This window comes from Etheostoma spectabile, unplaced genomic scaffold, assembly GCF_008692095.1.
Source record: "Etheostoma spectabile isolate EspeVRDwgs_2016 unplaced genomic scaffold, UIUC_Espe_1.0 scaffold00018906, whole genome shotgun sequence".
Classification (NCBI taxonomy): domain Eukaryota; kingdom Metazoa; phylum Chordata; class Actinopteri; order Perciformes; family Percidae; genus Etheostoma; species Etheostoma spectabile.
In genome coordinates, this window is record NW_022604559.1 from 1 (window position 1) to 19,267 (window position 19,267).

The 19,267-nt window shown below is 41.7% G+C and overlaps 8 non-coding genes across 8 annotated transcripts; 6 read left to right on the forward strand and 2 right to left on the reverse strand.

Moving 5' to 3' along the window:
* The first annotated feature begins 340 nt into the window (after positions 1–340).
* On the forward strand, positions 341–412 carry trnaq-uug (transfer RNA glutamine (anticodon UUG)). The gene has a single exon. It is a non-coding gene; the product is annotated as a tRNA-Gln (tRNA).
* A 3,057-nt stretch (positions 413–3,469) lies between these two features.
* trnam-cau (transfer RNA methionine (anticodon CAU)) lies at positions 3,470–3,542 on the forward strand. The gene has a single exon. It is a non-coding gene; the product is annotated as a tRNA-Met (tRNA).
* A 405-nt stretch (positions 3,543–3,947) lies between these two features.
* On the reverse strand, positions 3,948–4,020 carry trnak-uuu (transfer RNA lysine (anticodon UUU)). Its single transcript has one exon. It is a non-coding gene; the product is annotated as a tRNA-Lys (tRNA).
* Positions 4,021–6,810: 2,790 nt separating this feature from the next.
* Positions 6,811–6,883, forward strand: trnar-ucg (transfer RNA arginine (anticodon UCG)). The gene has a single exon. It is a non-coding gene; the product is annotated as a tRNA-Arg (tRNA).
* A 3,873-nt stretch (positions 6,884–10,756) lies between these two features.
* Positions 10,757–10,828, forward strand: trnae-uuc (transfer RNA glutamic acid (anticodon UUC)). The gene has a single exon. It is a non-coding gene; the product is annotated as a tRNA-Glu (tRNA).
* A 178-nt stretch (positions 10,829–11,006) lies between these two features.
* On the forward strand, positions 11,007–11,088 carry trnal-aag (transfer RNA leucine (anticodon AAG)). Its single transcript has one exon. It is a non-coding gene; the product is annotated as a tRNA-Leu (tRNA).
* A 4,871-nt stretch (positions 11,089–15,959) lies between these two features.
* On the forward strand, positions 15,960–16,041 carry trnas-aga (transfer RNA serine (anticodon AGA)). Its single transcript has one exon. It is a non-coding gene; the product is annotated as a tRNA-Ser (tRNA).
* An 816-nt stretch (positions 16,042–16,857) lies between these two features.
* On the reverse strand, positions 16,858–16,929 carry trnai-uau (transfer RNA isoleucine (anticodon UAU)). The gene has a single exon. It is a non-coding gene; the product is annotated as a tRNA-Ile (tRNA).
* Positions 16,930–19,267: the final 2,338 nt, after the last annotated feature.

The following is a 19,267-nucleotide window of genomic DNA, read 5'->3' on the forward strand; positions in this document are numbered from 1 at the left end:
AGAGTCTTTTCTCCATGTCCACTGTAGTTTCTCAGTGTGCTCTCTAGTAACATCTGTCTGGTCCCGGTAGCTTTGTCATTCATAAGGCTACTTTTACTTTTATATTTTAAGTATATTGCTAAGACCTGTACTTTGGTACTTTTACTTGAGTAAAGAAGTTAATCAGTACTTCTACTTTACCAGAGTATTTGTTAACACATTATCTGTTCTTCTACTTGAGCACGGGCAGTGAGTACTTTTGCCATCTCTGACGGCCTCTGTATTGTTCTGTTTAGAGTATGTATATATTTTGTGTATGGACTAGTCCATTTTAGTTAACAAACCCTTGCAAGACTTTTAAGGTTTCATGGTGTAATGGTTAGCACTCTGGACTTTGAATCCATCGATCTGAGTTCAAATCTCGGTGGAACCTGGCTTTTAAGCCACACCACAGGTAAAAAAGATCACCTTTCAACTTTCCACATCTAGTTTACAGTAAGCTTACAGGTTTAACTGTGTAATATTCACACTGGCAGTGAGAACGATGTAGAAATTATACTTTGGTCATGTTTTTTTCAATGTCTTGTGGTTTATGTTCTGTGTATTTGAAAGTTTGAAAGTTCAGTTTATTATATGTAACAGAGAAGTTCTGTCCAAGTTTGCCATGATCATTGTGTTTGATACGTCCAATTCATTTGTATGCAGTACCTTATGTAGGCCTATTGTCGCTCTTGATTCATTCCTTCTTCAAACTTATCCCTCGGTGATGTCCCTGATGAGAATCACTTCAATCTCTTTTGCTGCCTCAGCGTCAACCCGTGAAGTTTGATGTATATTTTACAATTTCTCCCATGTTGCCTGGATCTTGTTTTGTTTTCTGAGTATGAGTGCTTTCTTGGCAATATCAGCATTTTTCTTGGTGAGGTGTTTGTTGATGTAAACTTGGATGCCTTTTATTTCCTTCTTTGTCTGAGAAGTGCGGACTTTTTCTTTCTGTTGGTGAACCGGATTATTACCAATGGAGTGGCCGTTTTGTTTTTGCTCGCAGAGTATGACAATCCTCATGTCCCTGCTATCAACATAATGCCTTTGGCTGTCCAAAAAGCAAATCACCTGTTGTTCCAGCGTCTCCTTCTCCTCCTCGAGAGCTTCCCTCAGCCTAGCAGTGGTGTATCAGCGTCTGCGGCCACCCTGGCTAGTTCCGTTGTTTGGTTCTCAGGCCGCTGATAATCACATTGCATTGCTCGAGGTCAGCAACTCAAGTTTCAGAAAAGCAATCTTCTCCACGTTTTGCCCGTTTAGCGTTTGTATTTTACTCATCAGATCTATGATTTTTCTTCTGTTGCACTGCACTGCAAGAAGAAGGACAAGAAGTCCAGAGATTTCTTTATCTCCTCAACCTCATCGGGTAGGATTGCATTTTTCTTAGTGTGGCATATTCTCCTGGGCCTGGTGGTAGCCGGCTGCTCTGGTCCTGGTGGTAGCTGGCTGCACAGAGCACCTGAGATGTCAGGGTTTGCATCGCCACCTCTGAAAAATGCCTCTTCTTAGCCGGATTACGTCTGTCCATGTCGTAAATAGTAGCGGCGATGCCTCAAAACCGAGAATATAATGGGGTGTTATAATTTTAATTATGATCGTTTCCAGCTGCTGCATTTATCAATGTACGATCATTCTTACGCTCTGATTGGTGTGATACAACGTTTCATGAATCTCACGTAAAGCCTGTCGTAAGAGGATTTCTACATTAGGTTAATAAATGAGGGCCATTAGCTCTAAGGATGTGCTCAATACATACTGAAGTGGACACACTAATGAGTAGCACTATGGATCAATTTGTTTACCTTGTCAAGCTAAAGCTTTTTCTAAGCTAAAAAAACAAGGCACTCTTCTGCAAAAGCACAGCTGGGAGTGCTTGAGAGCACTTTTGAGGTGCAGTGTGATTTTCGGCTGAGATGCTTCGGGTGCGTTTAGGTGTGAGCCCAAATAGTTGTTGAACGACAAAGACAAGACAGCGATCAGGCGGTAGAACGGGTATTGAGTCCCGTCCATGCAACCGATGGATATGATTAAAACCTGTATACAGCCCAACCACTTACAATCACATCACTGGAAAGACAGCATTACTACAGGTCCTGACAGGGTAATGGTGTCAATTTTTTAAAATGGACAGAAAACTGCCAGAACGCGATTTGCTACTTTTCATGGGCTGTCAACAACTTTTCCAGCAGTTATAACATGATTCATCTCACCATGGAAATCATAATCTCTTGATTCATCTCCCTTTCAGAGTGTCTACCATGTGTCACCAGCAAAACAGAGTTAGCAGAGGATGATTTCAAACTATCAACCTCTGGATTATGGGCCCAGCACACTTCCGCTATGCCACTACTGCTGAAACCACCCCAGATGGACTTGAACCCACCAATCCCTGGCTTAGGAGGCCAGTGCCTTATCCATTAGGCCACTGAGGCTTTATGTCACCTAATCTCAACAGTTCAGGAGAAATACATATACAGTTCTGGAGACATAATGAAACAGTAACCTTGACCTCTAGATTTTGAAGTGCTTCCCTCTAGGCGTTCAGGGATATTGTATTCACAAGAATTGGATGGACAGACATGAGGACACAGTCACCTTGGACATTGAACCTTTGACCTCCAAAATCTCATCAATTGATTTGCGAGTTCATGTGAATGTTTTTGCAAACTTTGAAGAAACACAAACATGGGCATTGTGATAAGATGGTGCTGTCTATCGTTGTTTCTGAGATCAACAATACCTTCTAAAGTTGAATAGCTATTGCGTACCCGGTAATATTAGAGAAGAGCTCTCGTTGGCACTGCAGGCGGACAATTTAGAAAATTAAGTTACTTTACACTTTAAACTGTTACATCTCCTCTGAATCCCCATCTGCAAATTTTCAAGCCTCGTTGGCATGCCGACCACCATCTACAGTAGGTAAATCACTGGCTACCTATTCATGAGAACCTCATATCTTTTACCAGGTTCAGGTCGTTAATAGTTATGGTCAAATGAAGCTTCATTAAGCTTTCTGAACAATGTTCTTCATTTTCTGAACGCATTCCCTCAGTAGTGTTTTATTATTGGTTGTGCATCTGTGATTGCCCTAGAGGTGCTCTCAGTCCAGCACCTCTCCCGCTCATCTTTGTTAGTTTTTACTCTGTCCAGCATAAATCACTGACACCATACCTCACACTCATCCATGCATATACATTCACACTGACTAAACTGACTAACACCATCATTGAATTATCATTTCTTTTGTTGTGGTCATATTCTCACATTTCCTTCAACCTTTGCACACGGTCTTTTGTCCTGGCCTTTTCATGGGGTCATGACAAAGCATCTAGGGTCAATTTTAGCCTTTGTGTGAGAACATAGGTTTCCAGATACATTGTTTTTGTGAAGATTGACGACCAATTGTTAGTTTTTCTGAAATTTCCCAACCATTACAATACCTTTCATAGCCTCGTTGGCGCAGTAGGCAGCGCGTCAGTCTCATAATCTGAAGGTCGTGAGTTCAACCCTCACACGGGGCAGGTGTTTTAAAAAACAGTGACAGGTGGTTGAACACTGGCACAAGCAAATGAATGGAATTTGTCATTCTTTGGTTATTTCTGAGATTGATACAATGAAAGGAATTATTTAAGAGTGGTAGCAAACCAATGAAAAGGGTTATAGAACATAAGTGGTATGTCCTTGGACATACTATCCAAGCAGGGAGATGAGTACAGAGATGTGGGTGCTAGCAGATGGACGTAGGTTGCCCATTGTTCATTTAGACTTACCAGCAACATTGTTATGATACAAACCTGCTTGAAAAACAGTCACAATTCTTTTTAAAGACTTGTGCATGGAACACATGATATGATAGTGTCTGAATTGGTCCATGTCCATACAGGTATGTCAAATGGACAACTCATCTAGCAGAGTTTGCAACTCTACACCTGAACAGGGACTTGAACCCTGGACCCTCAGATTAAAAGTCTGATGCTCTACCAACTGAGCTACCCAGGCTTCTAAAACAGAGGACTGTGGGAAAAACAATCTCCTGAACTACAATTAAAGTGCAAGTAAATGAAGACCAAAAAGCTGTTGCCATGATCACGGTCTTCTGGACAGCAGGAGGGTAGACCATAATTTGCACATTGCCTGAGAACACCAAATGTTATTGCACAAACTGGTTGAAAATTGGCTAAATTGGCCAAAACGGTTAAAAAGCTCAAAGTCCCAACTCATCATGGCGACTAGCAGACTGTGAACATCCTGCAAACCTGCATGGCAGATAACAATAGTGAGCACTTCATACATATCCCAGAATCAAGCTGTTGCCTTACCAGGGACTTGAGCTGTGGTTTTCTTTTTCGCTCAAAACGTTGACAGCCTAATGCAATTTTATGGCTATAGACAAATAAACTTTACTGCTAGTGGGTACAATAAAACAACTCTCCCTCTGGTTCCGCTTCTATACTCTTAGTGTCCTCATGCGGAAGCACTATACGTAGTTTGATCAAAAGCCCTTGTGACAGGAAAAATCCACCAGATGACTTGCCATCCAAGCAGGGAGATGAGTACAGAGATTTGGGTGCTAGCGAGATGGATGTAGGTTGCCTATTGTACATTTAGACTTACCAGCAACATTGTTATGATGCAAACCTGCTTGAAAAACAGCCACAATTCTTTTTAAAGACTTATGGAGGGACCACAAACAATATGGCAGTATCTGAAGTGTTCCACAATAAAGCTGTCGCCCTACCGAGGACTTGAGCTGTGGTATTCTTTTTCACTCAAAACATTGATAACCTTATTCAAACAACACAGCTTCAGACAAGTAAACTTTATTGCTGGTGGGTGCAAAAAAAACAACTCTCCCTCTTGTTCCGCTTCTATACTCTTAGTGTTACGGTTAGTAAGACCCAGAACCATAGAGATACAAAAGGCACGTTTAAGGAGTGCGGAGGGGTTCAAACACTGGTGTAGACAGGTGGCTGGTCGGCGTGAGGGAGGAAGGCAGCTCGGAGGGACAACGGATGGATCTAAGGAGAGGCAGAGTTAGTACTAGAAACAACAACAACAACAACAACACAGGCGCAAATGACTAGGAGCCCAGTTACCACAATAGTGCATGTAATGATCTGGCGTTGAAGAGGCGGTCAGCCCGGGTTTATGTATTGACGTGGGTGATGAGTGATGAGGAACAGCTGAGTGGATGACGGAACGTAGATGGAAAGCCACGCCTCTAGATCCCCTGGAACGCCCTCACGGCAAGACAGACAAGACACACAGAAGAAAGAGAAGACACGACACAGGTTGGGGAATGCACCAGACCACAGCACTTAGCCCTCGTGACAAGAAAAATGCACCAGATGACCTTCTATCCAAGCAGGGAGATGAGTACAGAGATTTGGGTGCTAGCAAGATGGACGTAGGTTGCCTATTGTACATTTAGACTTACCAGCAACATTGTTATGATGCAAACCTGCTTGAAAAACAGCCACAATTCTTTTTAAAGACTTATGGATGGAACACAAACGATATGGCAGTATCTGAAGTGTTCAAGAACGTCAACTCTACACCTGAACAGGGACTTGAACCCCGAACCCTCAGATTAAAAGTCTGATGCTCTACCGACTGACCTACCCAGGCTTCTAAAACTACTGGCTGTGGAAAAAATAATCTCCTGAACTACAGATTAAAGTAAATGAAGACCATTAAGCTGTTGCCATGATCACGGTCTTCTGGAAAGCAGGAGGGTAGACCATAAATTGCACAATGCCTGAGAACACCAAATGTTATTGCACAAACTGGTTGAAAATTGGCTAAATTGACCAAAACGGTTAAAAAGCTCAAAGTCCCAACACATCATGGCCACTAGCAGACTGTGAACATCCTGCAAACCTGCATGACAGATGACGTTAGCGAGCACTTCATACATATCCCAGAATCAAGCTGTTTCCTTATCAGGGACTTGAGCTGTGGTATTCTTCTTCGCTGAAAACGTTGATAACCTATTGTTATTTGTGGACAAATAAACTTTATTGCTGGTGAGTACAATAAAACAACTCTCCCTCTTGATCCGCTTCCTCTTGATGGGAAAAATCCACCAGATGACTTGCCATCCAAGCAGGGAGATCAGCACAGAGATTTGGGTGCTAACAAGATGGATGTAGGTCGGCCATTGTTCATTTAGAGATAGCACCCGCATTGTTATGATGCAAACCTGTATGAAAAACAGCCACAATTCTTTTTAAAGACTTGTGCATGTTACTTACATGATACAACAGTGTCTGAAAGTGTTCAGAATTGCCAAAGTGTACAACTCATCCAGCTCATCCAGAACTCGGACAATTTTGCTCAATTTGGCCTTAATTGTTTTTGGACATCTGTTCTTTTTAAACAGTTAAAAAGCAGGCCGGTTAGCTCAGATTGTTTGAGTGTGGTGGTAAAAATGCTAAGCACCGGCAGACACTTTAGGGGTACTAAAATCGCCAAACCCTACGCCCAAGAGCATCTGTATCCACCTTTTGTTTGCACAAATCGGCCATTAACGCAAAAACAAGTCTCAATCTCTATAGCTCTGCTTTCCATGTCTTTTGTAGGAAGGCCAAAAACATACAGTTGTAAGGTTGTCTGCTCAGTAAGTGCAATATGAGTCACAGGTAACTGATGTGCCTAGCATTCAATCTATTTCCTTCAACAAAAGCTAACTGGCCACCTAATTAGTCTGCCTTTTTTAAAAATGTTACCTCGCTCCTGAATTTCAGATAAACCGTGGCAATTCAGATTTGGAAATATTACCTTTCTTGCAACCATGTGGCCTAATGGACAAGGCGTCTGACTTCGGATCAGAAGATTGAGGGTTCAAGTCCCTTCGTGGTTAGAAACTCCTGTCTACCTCCAGAAACAGAATGGGAGCATGTAGCATCTTGGTTTGGACTCTATAGCTATGCTTTCCATGTCTTTTTTGCAAGGCCGAAACATATGCAGTCCCTACAAACCATACACAACCAGGTAGCCCTTCCAGAACTGGCCCAATTTTGCTTGATTTTGCCTGGTTTGTTTCCGGAAATCTTTCTTTTTCAAACACTTAAAAAGCAGGCCGGTTAGCTCAGATGGTTTGAGTGTGGTGCTAATAATGCTAAGCACCTGCAGACACTTTAGGGGTAATAAAATCACCAAACCCTACACTCAAGATCATCTGTTTCCACCTTTTGTTTGCACAAATAGGCCATTTACGCAAGTGAAGAAGTTCTTGTATCTCAAAGGCATATGAGGTTGCATACAGATGGAGAGAAGGAGGAGGAGAGAGGTGCCTAGTGCATCATGGGAAGTCCACCGGTAGTCTAGGCCTATAGCAGCACAACTAAGAGATGGTTCAGGACTCACCCAAGCCAGCCCTACCTATAGGATTTATCAAAGAGGAAAGTCTTAAGCCTGCTCTTACATGTGGAGATGGTGTCTGCCTCCTGAACCCAAACTGGAACCTGGTTCCACAGGAGAGGAACGCTCTGGCTCCCATTCTACTTTTGGAAAACCTGTTCTTGACTTGCCTTTTCCCACATCCTCTGAATGCTTAGCTAACTAAATGACTTAAGTTGGCCAAAAATTGCTTTTTCATCTTCGTTGTGATTGTGTGCCTTCAATATCATATCATAATCAATATGATGTGGATATTATGAAAGAAACTGTCAAGCAAACACTTGCAACACTTTTAAAGGTTCCGTGGTGTAATGCTTAGCAATCTGGACTCTGAATCCAGCGATCTGAGTGCAAATCTCGGTGGAATGTGTTTTTAAGCCACAGTATAGGTGAAAAAAATCAACCTTTCAACTTTCCACATTTAGTTTAAAGTAAGCTCACAGGTTTAATGTCCTTGGCCATTTAGACTGTAAACAGTACATTGGTGGGGGCATGTTGAGGAGTCACCTGGTTGTTAATGTAACTTGAAGGAGCTCCACATTTGACAGTATTGACTGGAAGTGATAGGCTTTGAGTTACATGGGGGATACAGACTTTGCATTGAGTCTCGTAATCACCATAAAAATTAGGTATCACTGAAATTTGAACTTGTGTTGCTGCAGTCAGAGTATACAGTGCTCATCCTGAATGGGCCAGTATAGTACATCAGAACTGCTTGTTGAATGGTCTATTATCTTTGTAACCCCCCTTTCCCCACAGCTTTCAATTGTCAAAAATGGTTGGGGGAGTGGGCACTGTGTCCAAACCTTTCTGTGTAAAAAAAAACAACTAAAGAAATCTCTTGGTTGAGAGACAGAACTTCTGCGGAGGACCTTTTTACCAAGTCCTGTTGCCCTTCAAGGTTCAAGGAGTCTTTATTATCCCCGGGGGGCAATTTGTTGTGCAGCAGCATGTAACATAAATAACACACAGGTTATACAAGACAACAGCCATACATCTAGAAATAAAAAATACGTACTACACGGAAGTCTACACCTCATATTGACTTATTAAAGAAGCCTGTAGCAGCAGGGACAAAAGAGTTTTTGTGTCTGTTTGTCCTTGTCCAGACGGCAACAAGATGAAGCAGCTGTTCAGGGGGTGACTAGGGTCTTCCAGGACTTATTGGGCCTTCTTGAGGGACCTTGTCTCATATACAGAGTTTAAGTCAGTCAGAGGGTTGTGAGAAATCTCGCCACGCACCTTAACTATATATTGCAGCCTGTTCTTGTTTTTAAGCGTTGGGGCAAGGTTATTAAAAACTGACAGCTTCTCACTAAAATCATAAATATTAAAACAATTATAAAAAGTGTTGTCATTTGAGAGGGCAAGGTGTGACATGCCATTGAGGGAGATCAGACACTTCTTAGGTTGCATCCCCATCGTTGCTTTCACACCCTCCCATGCAGTAGGTGAGTTGCCTGTGCTCAGCATGTTCTCAGCTTTGTCCTTATTATTAAGTTTTGCAAGCTTAAGTTGTTCCTTTTTAGCTTGTTTTGAAGTACTCTGTATTGAGTCATGTTACCTTGGTTGAAGCTAATATTTCGTTGATTAATTATGCTTTTGACAGATTTGGAGACCCATGGTATATTATTTGAACATATGTATATGGATTTACGAGGGATGACTAAGTCCTCACAGAAGGGGATGTATGCAGAAACAGTCTCTTTGAACTCATCAAGGTCCTTACATTTGTTTTTGAATAGATCCCAGTCAGTGCAGCAGTAGCATTCCTGTAGACACTGGATTGATTCCTCTGACCAAACCGGAACTAAGTTTCGTTTCGGCTTGTTTCTCTTCAGGGCCGGTTTGTTAGACGGAACCAAATAAACAGAGATGTGGTCAGACATGCCGAGTAGAGCTCTGCTGTAGGATTTATAAGCATCTTTGACGGATCCATAACAGTTTGCCATGTTCTTTACATTTAAGAGAACATGAATGTGTGCAAGAAACGCAATTGCAAGTACAGTGTTTTGTGAGCATTTTTATTGTCAACAGATGTAAAGTTACCATGTGTTTGTACACAGTAGACATATCTACTGCTGTATTCACTGTCTGTGGCTAGTCCTTTAAAACCTGTTCTTGACTTGCTTTTTCCCACATCCTCTGAACGCTTAGCTAACTAAATGACTTAAGTTGGCCAATAATTGTTGCTTTTTCATCTTCATTGTGATTGTTGTGTGCCTTAAACATCACGCATGTGTATATTATGAAAGGAACTGCCAAGCAAACCCTTGCAAAATTTTTGAAGGTTCCATGGTGTAATGGTTAGCACTCTGGACTCTGAATCCAGTGATCTGAGTTCATATCTCAGTGGAACCTGTCTTTAAGTTGCATGTATGGATTAGCTTAAGTTAAGTGTAATGTCTTGTTTGTGTTGTAGTGTCTATAGAGATTTGTGGTGTAGTATGGAACCATTGTCCTGTCTTTTATGTTTTATGAAACTAATTGCCGCCTGTCTTGGCAGGACTCCCTGGAAGAAGAGTTACTGCAGCTCAATGGGATTGTTCCTGGTTAAATACAGGTTAAATAAAAATAAAATGAATCTGTAATAAGTCCAAACATTCTTCTCTTCATTACCGACATACTGGAAGTCAGCCATGTTTAATTGGATGCTCTCCAGTTATTGTTATTTGGTAGATTAACATTATATTTTCCTACTTTGGGGACTTTTCATTTCATATTCTTTGTCTGACATTTTCTATTCCCTGTTTGTATTTTCTGAGACTGCATGTGGTTTTAAATCTGTTGGAGTTTCTTCAGACTAAAGCAAAGACACTGATGATGTCATCCAAAAGAAACATAAAGGACAGCAACCTGTTTCCAGAGGACACTAAAGAATGACGGAGCAGCAGGAAACAGAGCAGCTCAAATAGCAAACAGCTGATTTATTCATCTGACTCGTAGAATAACGCCAATGATTGACTTGTTTTAATGTCTGGGAATGTGGAACAGCTCCATGCTGACTACCTGAAATAAAACAAGGCCACATGCTGATAACTGGGGACTTGATTTGATGGATTTATTTGTCCTGTCATAAAGTTCCGACATTAAGATTTTTACCGCCAGTTCAAAATGGAGCTGAACACGGAGGAGGATTCCTCCCTAACGGCTCTGCTCTGCTCCGCGCCCCCGCTGTCCGGTAATAGTTAAAGCAGATAAAACCTAAAGAACACTCAAAAGCTTCAAGATAAAACTCACTTAAGAAGCTTCTTCATTCACGTTCAAGAGAAAGCCTGTGTCCAGCCAGACTATGACTTGATTCATGAAATCCCTGTTATTAATATGTGGTCAGTCCCATATGGTCTAGCGGTTAGGATTCCTGGTTTTCACCTAGGTGGCCCAGGTTCAACTCCCGGTATGGGAATAGGTATTTAGCCGGTAAAGATCTGTATGATCTCTGACATTTGCCTGTATTAAATCAGAGCTGTAGTTATGTGTTTCATGTGTTTTCCCTTGCAAACGTTTTGTTCCAATAACATTGACAAGCATACAGTTAGTTACGTTCCTTGTGTTTGTCACAATTTGGGGAAGTGATATGTGCAGGTAGTGTGGCCGAGCGGTCTAAGGCGCTGGATTAAGGCTCCAGTCTCTCTGGAGACGTGGGTTCAAATCCCACCACTGCCAACTGCTGAAGTGTTACATACATTGGCACACTCCTTGCTGAGGATTGGCTAAACTTGACTTTCCAGCACCTTGGAGTAGAGTTTACCAAGGAGCCTGAGCATAGTGATGTCCTGTAATTGGCAGATGCTGTTCTTCTTGAAGAGGGGAGCAACCACCCTGGTCTGCCACTCCTTAGGCACTGCCACAGACCTCCACGCAATGTTGAAGAGGTATGTCAACCAAGACAGCCTCTCCTTACAGTATTTCTCAACGAATTTAATCAATCCCTGGGGCTTTGCCACTGTGGAGTTCTTTAAACAGTAAAACCAAGGATATTTTTACTACTGTAAAACTAAGTTACAGTAAGGGTATTATACTGTAAAAAAACATGTACAGTTATGATACTGTAATCAGGAAGTCACAGCACGTTGCCAGTAAGTTAACGCAAATTTACAAAAAAAGTCTAACACTGTTCAGACAAACATCATTGACTTTCTTTCTTGTAAAAAACAACTTCCTGGACTTTCTTTACAATATAGTCTATAATTGTCCCTTGCTTCCAAATTCCCATTTTTCATGGGCTGAATCTCAACTAGCACTGACTCTGCAGAGAGAGCCAATCAGAGCTGATCAGCAACAGCTGTGCTACCTGCATGATGGTTTTTAACCTGGCATGTAGCACAGGAACCAGTTTCTCTTGGTGACTGGAGTGATGGCAGCTGTTTGGGTCTTTGTTGTTTGTGTGCTGACTGTTTGGATTAACACAGGTTGTTACATTTCTTCTGTTTGAAGCTTGTATTCAAATATGTAGTGGAGTATAGCAAATGTAAAGAGAAGGGTAAATTACTCAATTACTGAAATGACATTTAGCAAGTTCATGATATGTGGTGTCAAACAGCAGAAACATTTGATTAACAGCAGTTGCATTGTCCTTAGGCTTGAGTTTGCCAGTTGGCGGCACAAATGAAAGACATGATGATGCGCTGCAGAGGAGAATGATTAGAGGTAAGAACGTTAGTGACAGAATCTTTCAAGAGCTACTTACGGATACTAACTGAATTTATTTTGTACTACAGATGTGTCTCCTAATGATATCTCCATGAAGAGGGCCTTTGCACTTCTCCAGCCAATGGAGTCCAAGTTGATCCAAGCCGCTAAAAAGGTGAGCAGGTTCTAAGAAACCGTATTGGGAAAATGCTGCAATTGTATTTACAGCTGAGGTTCTTTGTGGCACAATGTAGTAAATTAAGGTTAAGTTGTCTGGCTTTTGGAATGGGGATTCCAACCCATGTTTAATTTAAGCTATTTTAAACATACAATGTGGGTATAAAGCTGGCTTCTCAAATTATTCAGACATTTATATAGTCAGTCAGCCAACTTAAGCTAAGGTAGCTCTGTAGAGATTGTGGAATTTCCCAAACCAAGTAAATGCAGCACATGAACACAACTGCTGTGCTAGCTTAATCTCAATACAGATTCTGTAATGATGTAAACAAACGCCACTGGCCTAATTACCAATTAAATGTTTTGGAGGTATCAAGTCTTAAAAGGAAGTCTTAATACTTTACTTTTTAATCAAAAACAAAGAAGCCGTAATGGTAAATTATTTACAGTATTAATGTCAAGGGTAGTTGGGAATTAACGATTTCTACGTATTTTTCAGCACAACTGGAAACCAATGAAGTAGAAGCTGAGGCAGCTATTCAAAAACTTGCAGATGTTCAATTGCCCCTGAACGGACCCAAACCGCTGGCTGCCAACCAGACGCTGGGCGACCAGGCTGCCAACCAGACGCTGGGCGACCAGGCTGCCAACCAGACGCTGGGCGACCAGGCTGCCAACCAGACGCTGGGCGACCAGGCTGCCAACCAGACGCTGGGCGACCAGGCTGCCAACCAGACGCTGGGCGACCAGGCTGCCAACCAGACGCTGGGCGACCAGGCTGCCAACCAGACGCTGGGCGACCAGGCTGCCAACCAGACGCTGGGCGACCAGGCTGCCAACCAGACGCTGGGCGACCAGGCTGCCAACCAGACGCTGGGCGACCAGGCTGCCAACCAGACGCTGGGCGACCAGGCTGCCAACCAGACGCTGGGCGACCAGGCCGCCAACCAGACGCCTGTTACCTTGTCAACCTAATGTGCCTTTGACATGTTTCTGCATGTACCTGGTGATATTAAACTGAACTGATTTTACCATACTTCTCTGATGAATTCTAAGCAATGAATGATTTAATCTGCCAGGAAGCACAACGGTTTCTTTTTGCTATTAGTTTATGCATGTCTCCAAACTAAAACAATTGCACAAAAAGGTGATCACTTTGGGATCAACACTTAAAATTTTACATGTTATGTTTCTTTATCAGAAATGAGTTTCTATTAACCAAAATAACATGGGTTTAAAATTTTATGATATTTATGAATTTTAAGGTTTTAAAATACATAGTTTTTGGATTTCCTAGGTCAATTGTTGACCTGTTGGTCCAATGGAACACTATTGTGCTTTATAGCAGATGAGCACATGTAAAGACCCACTAAAACACCTGCACACATACACGGGCCCCCACAAACACACAATAATACAAACAGCAGCTGCAAACTACCTCATGTAATGGTAACATTGTGCTTTCCAACACATGGAAATGCACACAGTACCAGAGACCTGCAAAAGATCACATTGTGCTCTCCTAAATAAACCTGCGCACACACACCTGGGGAAATGGTTATATATTGTACTTTTCAACAGATGGAGACATCAGTCCCAGATTTTTTTTTTTTGTCTTTTTTTTGCGATTATTGCAGTCCAAAATGCCAGATTTTTGCGGGAGCTTTTGTAAAGCTTTGTCTTGCAATAAAAGTTGCAATGTCTTTGTTTTTTTAAATGTTTAAAAATAACTGGAGGAAAATAAAATTACTCTAGGCTAAATGTTTGTACTAATCTTCTAGAAAAAGGCTTAGGATGCTGCAAATGTGTAATATGAAACTGGCTGGAGGATTTAAGACTATTTGTTGAATTAATCGAATTTGAACATGTGTCTGTGGCTTGTTTATCTTTACATTGTTAATTCCTCACCTGGCCTCGGACACATTCCTATGGTTTGATAAAGTATTTGACTTTGACGCATCACTGCACTTATTATGATTGCAGCTGTTCTCAGTTTAGGTCATCCTGTACGATACGTCTCCAGTTTTTCCTGCATCCCCCATGTGTGTCATACTGAGACAAAGACTGGCACGTGGGACTGCTCGGATTAGTTGAAGTCAGGGGAGACTCTGGTTATTGGTCAAATTTACGGAAAAGTTGCAGTGATTGGTCAAAATTGGGGGTCGCACCAAAGTCACGGTGATTGGTTGAATTTGTGTGAATTGTACAATTACGACATTGCGAAATGCTGGAGGGACTGACACACACAGTTGTGTGTTCAGAATAATAGTGAATAAAACAGTGAATAATTTCAAAATCATCCTTAGAATAGCTTTTAATTCCATAACATAAATACACTGGGAACGCTGCACATTCAATTCCAAATCACACTTACGTTATGACCTCAATAGTGTATATGTGTGAGTGTGTGTGAGTGAGACTGTGTGTGTGTTTGTCTGTGTGCGTGTGTGTGTGTGTGTCTTTGTGAGAATGTATGTGTGTATATATGTTTCTGTGTGTGTGTACGTGAGAATGTATGTGGGTGTGATTGTGTGTGTGTGAGTGAGAGTGTGTGAGTGTGTGTAACATGGTCGCCAGGAAGTCCTCCTGGTGTTCTAACACTGTCGAGATAAGCCTCTTTAAACCATATTATTCTGCTTTTTAAATACAAAATTTAAAAAATACAATGTTCAGTGCAAATCTTGTAACACAGAATGAAAATAAAGGATAAGAGATACATTTGTGGTGACTTCCAGTACCTATGAGATAACACAACATTGTTCATGGAGGTACATCTGCAATTTGATAGTCTGTGATGTGTCATTGGATTGCTACCACTCTTAAAGCCTGCCTTTTGCTGTCAGAAGGATTTCAACCTGCGCGGGGAGCCCCCCAATGGATTTCTAGTCCATCACCTTAGCCACTCGGCCACAATAATCTGAAAAGCAGTGCCATACCTGTTTGGACAAATGTTCATAAACTTTTCAATTGGTTAGTAGTAGTTACCAGACACGGCAAAATGGAAATTGTAGTGCACTGTCTGTGTCTGTGGATCCATGTAGAGTCAGCTTAATTGATATGCTCCCTTTTTGGTTGGATAAAACACAACAATAAACAGTTAAAAAATAAAAACAGATAAAACACAAGAATAAACAGTTAAAAAATAAAAACAGCTAAACACAAGAATAAAAGTTACAGGGCAGTATACAAAATTAAACATTAAAGAAATGAATAACCATTTAAAGAAAGGCAACATCAAGAAGAATGGTCTTCAGCCTTGATTTAAAAGTTATTGAAGATGAAAGCATAGCCAAGTCTTCCAAATCCTGTTGACACATACGTCCTTTAACCCTTGATATTTTCTTAAGGTGATAATAGGCTGACTTTGTAATTGTCTTAATGTGGCTGTTAAAATTTAAGTCAACGACTTCACCAAGATTTCTGGCTTTGCAATCTCTGCAAAAAAATAACTTTTGGAAATTGATCTTAATGCCTTAATTTAATAAAAAGGAAAAAGAAAAAGACAACGTTGAAGGACACCAGATGTCTTGTCTAGCGATGGTGGTATAGTGGTGAGCATAGCTGCCTTCCAAGCAGCTGACCTGGGGTCGATTCCCAGCCATCGCAGTAGTTTTCATTGTGTGGTTACTTGCTTTATTTGTCAAGAAGTAACCAGAAAGGTTACTTGCCCAACCCGATTTGATCAAATATTAGACATTTGTGCAAACAGGTATGAGTATGGTTTTCAGGTTGTTGTGGCCGAGTGGTTAAGGCGATGGACTAGAAATCCATTGGGGTCTCCCCACGCAGGTTCGAATCCTGCCAATGACGAAAGGTTTTCTTCCAGAATAATGGCAAACCAATGACACATCACAGTAACCCTAATTTCACTTGTGCCTTCATGGACATTGTTGTGTTACTTCATAGGTACTGGAAGCCAACTTTCTCCACCATTTCTTATCTGTCTGTGTTTCAAGATTTGCAGTGAGCGTTGTATTGTCCAGCAGAAAGGGAACAGGTGTGGGAACTTTTTGACTATGATTTATATCGTAGCAGTGCAATCATTTTGCCCAGGTTTAATTTCCAGCTACCGTAGTTGCATTTACAGGTTTTAAAGCCATCAACAACACATTTCAATTTCCTTGCGAGAGTCATCCCAAAAGGATTAATAAAGATTAGTCTGAGTCGATCTCAGAAAAAAGTCAAAAGAATTCCAAAATCTTCAGGGGATGTAGCTCAGTGGTAGAGCTCATGCTTTACATGTATGAGGACCTGGCATCTCCAGCAGGTATTATGGTAGAGTCTTTAAAAGAGCTGCAGAAGATATTACCTCCTGTGGTAATCTGACTGGAAAACAACACAACAAGCACTTTAAATTTACATGTTTTACAGTTTCTATTTACAGTATTTATTACCTGTAGTGTAGTATATTTACTGTATTACACTCCAGTTTTTATGGGTGTTACAGCAGGAATAAAAGTGTATGAGCACTGTATTTATTTATGGATGAAATAATCTCAACATGACATTAAGTTTACTCTTCAGCAGGTGGAGAGACATTTCACTTCAGACACTTGCAACATCAGTTGCTTTGTTAAACATCAACAGACTGGATATATACTTACTAAAGATACAAAGCACAGGAAATAGCAGAGGATGGTTTCGATCCATCGACTTCTGGATTATAGGCCCAGCACGCTTCCGCTGCGCCACTCTGCTCTGCTAGCATCAATTAGGGGCTGGAAAATGTGTGATCGACATTTTGAGGGGAGGTTTGGGAACCTGTGGCAACCAAGGTTCCAACATCTTACGGCTTGTAAAGTTAAACATTTGGGAGACCTTGCAACTGTCTTTTATTTGAGCTCCCTGATTACTGCCACATGGATTATTCACATGTAAGACTTGTGATTGGCTGGTGTTTTAAAAAAAGGCATTGTGAGTACAGATATAAACATCAGTAAGGAGTCAACCAAGTTGCCTCTTATCATTTTAGTTTGGACCCCCAGTGAGGCTTACAATGTAAAGAGAGGAGCCTGGTCGGGCTAGAACTCTCCTCTGCTGGATCGGGCTGTACTGCACCGCCTAATGAAAATATACACCCTTGACATATGGATACTCCTAATATTAATATATAGGCTTATATTGCAATCTCGTCACCTACATGTAGGTGTACCTATATTTAAATAAACACACAGTAGCAAAGCTTATGCAGCGTTTTTTAATTTTACCTGTGTTTTTTTCTGTGAGGGACAACTCTGTCCGGCTTATTTATGTAGCATGGAAGCTAGCGTTAGCTAACTAGCAGCCAGCCTGCTTCCAAACAAATACTTTTTAATTATCTCAACACTTTTAACAGTCAAACTGAAACACTGGCGGTGAGCTCCAGGTCCTGCAGCTGCAGACGGACATGGATAGCTTCAGACCCGCTCACCACTAGTGTTGTTGGAATAGCAAGCTAGCGTTAGCAAACTAACCCCGCTTATAAACAAATACATTTTAATTATCCTAACACTTTAAACAGTCAAACTGAAACACTGGCGGTGAGCTCCAGGTCTTGCAGCCACGGACGGACCGCCATCAATGGGTATAATGCGTGCCTTTTAAATTACATTTTTATTTTTTTTAAGCGGGCTTGTTGGTTAGTTTGCTAACGCTAGCTTGCTATTCCCCCAACACTGGCGGTGGGCTCATGGGGGGTTTCGCCGCTGCTATCGGGTCTGGAGCTTTCCATGTCCCGCTGGAGATCAGATCCCGTTGAGGTTGGCAGCGGAGATTTCTAGCGATGTTTCCCCGCTGGCCGAGCCCCACTGACGGCGGTCCGTCTGCGTCTGCAGCACCTGGAGCTCCAGTGTTTCAGTTTAACTGTTAAAAAGTGTTGAGCTAATTAAAAGGTATTTACAGTATTTAGAAGTGGGCTGGATGCTAGTAAGCTTATGCTAGCTTTCATGCTACATAAATAAGCCGGACAGAGTTGTCCCTCATCTGGGGATAAAAACCCTGCTGGCCCCTCCCCCCCATCCTGTTGGCTCAGAGCTCCACAGACTAAGTCCACAGGTACAACTTAGTTTTGCACCAAAGGTATCGCAAGTGTTGCAAAAGTCGAGAGCGCAGACTCGCCGCTGTGGAAAAGTGACTGAAGTGAAAAAAAAATGAAATAAAGTACAAGTACAGAATTTTTTTCTACAAGCTCTCAAATCATATTCTCTAAGTGCTCACATCACATCTACGCGCTCTCACATTTGCACCATATTTACCTTCATATTCTTTGTTGAACTTTATTGCTTTACAAACACCAAAGCAAGTAAGCGCTGTGACTAACATTACTCTTCTGAAGTGATTTTGGAGAGGGACATCAGGTAGAAATACTCTGGTTGACTAGCACGACACCATTGTATTCATATAATAATCAATCCAGGTTAACGTGAATGACAGTGACTGCATGTTGCTTCCTCTAAATGTCAGGTTGTGGTCGACTAGCGAGGCCAGCTCGTCAGTTTGATAAACTGACCAGACCTGCATGCCTCTTGTTTCTTTGGGCTAGTTGTATTAGCTTTAGCCTGGCTGGTAGCAGCTTTCTGCTTGTTTCTTTAAGCTAACTATATTAGCTTTAGACCGGCTGGTAGCAGCTTTCTGCTTGTTTCTTTAAGCTAACTATATTAGCTTTAGCCTGACTGGTTGCAGCTTTCTGCGGTGGGAAATGGCCGGGAGACGTTGTGATTATGTTGCATTAATCAGGGGGTTTAGTTTGAATTTGAGGAGAACATAAAACCCCAACTACTGTAGCGTCACTCACTACCCATCAAATACTATGACATCACTGTGTTAGAGGCAGCTGTTGCCAACGGTAGGCTACTTTTCTACACACGGAGAGCCTCACTTCCCATACCAAACCCCGTCGGACTAACGTCACATACACACGTTGCCCACATGGCTACCTGTCTTAAAGGGGAACGGTCGGATGGTAATAATCATGTAAAGGAGAAACGGTGAAAGTTTTTTTTTCGATCAAGCAGCAAAAAAGTATTAACGTCAACATCGTAACGTCCTGCAATGTGAC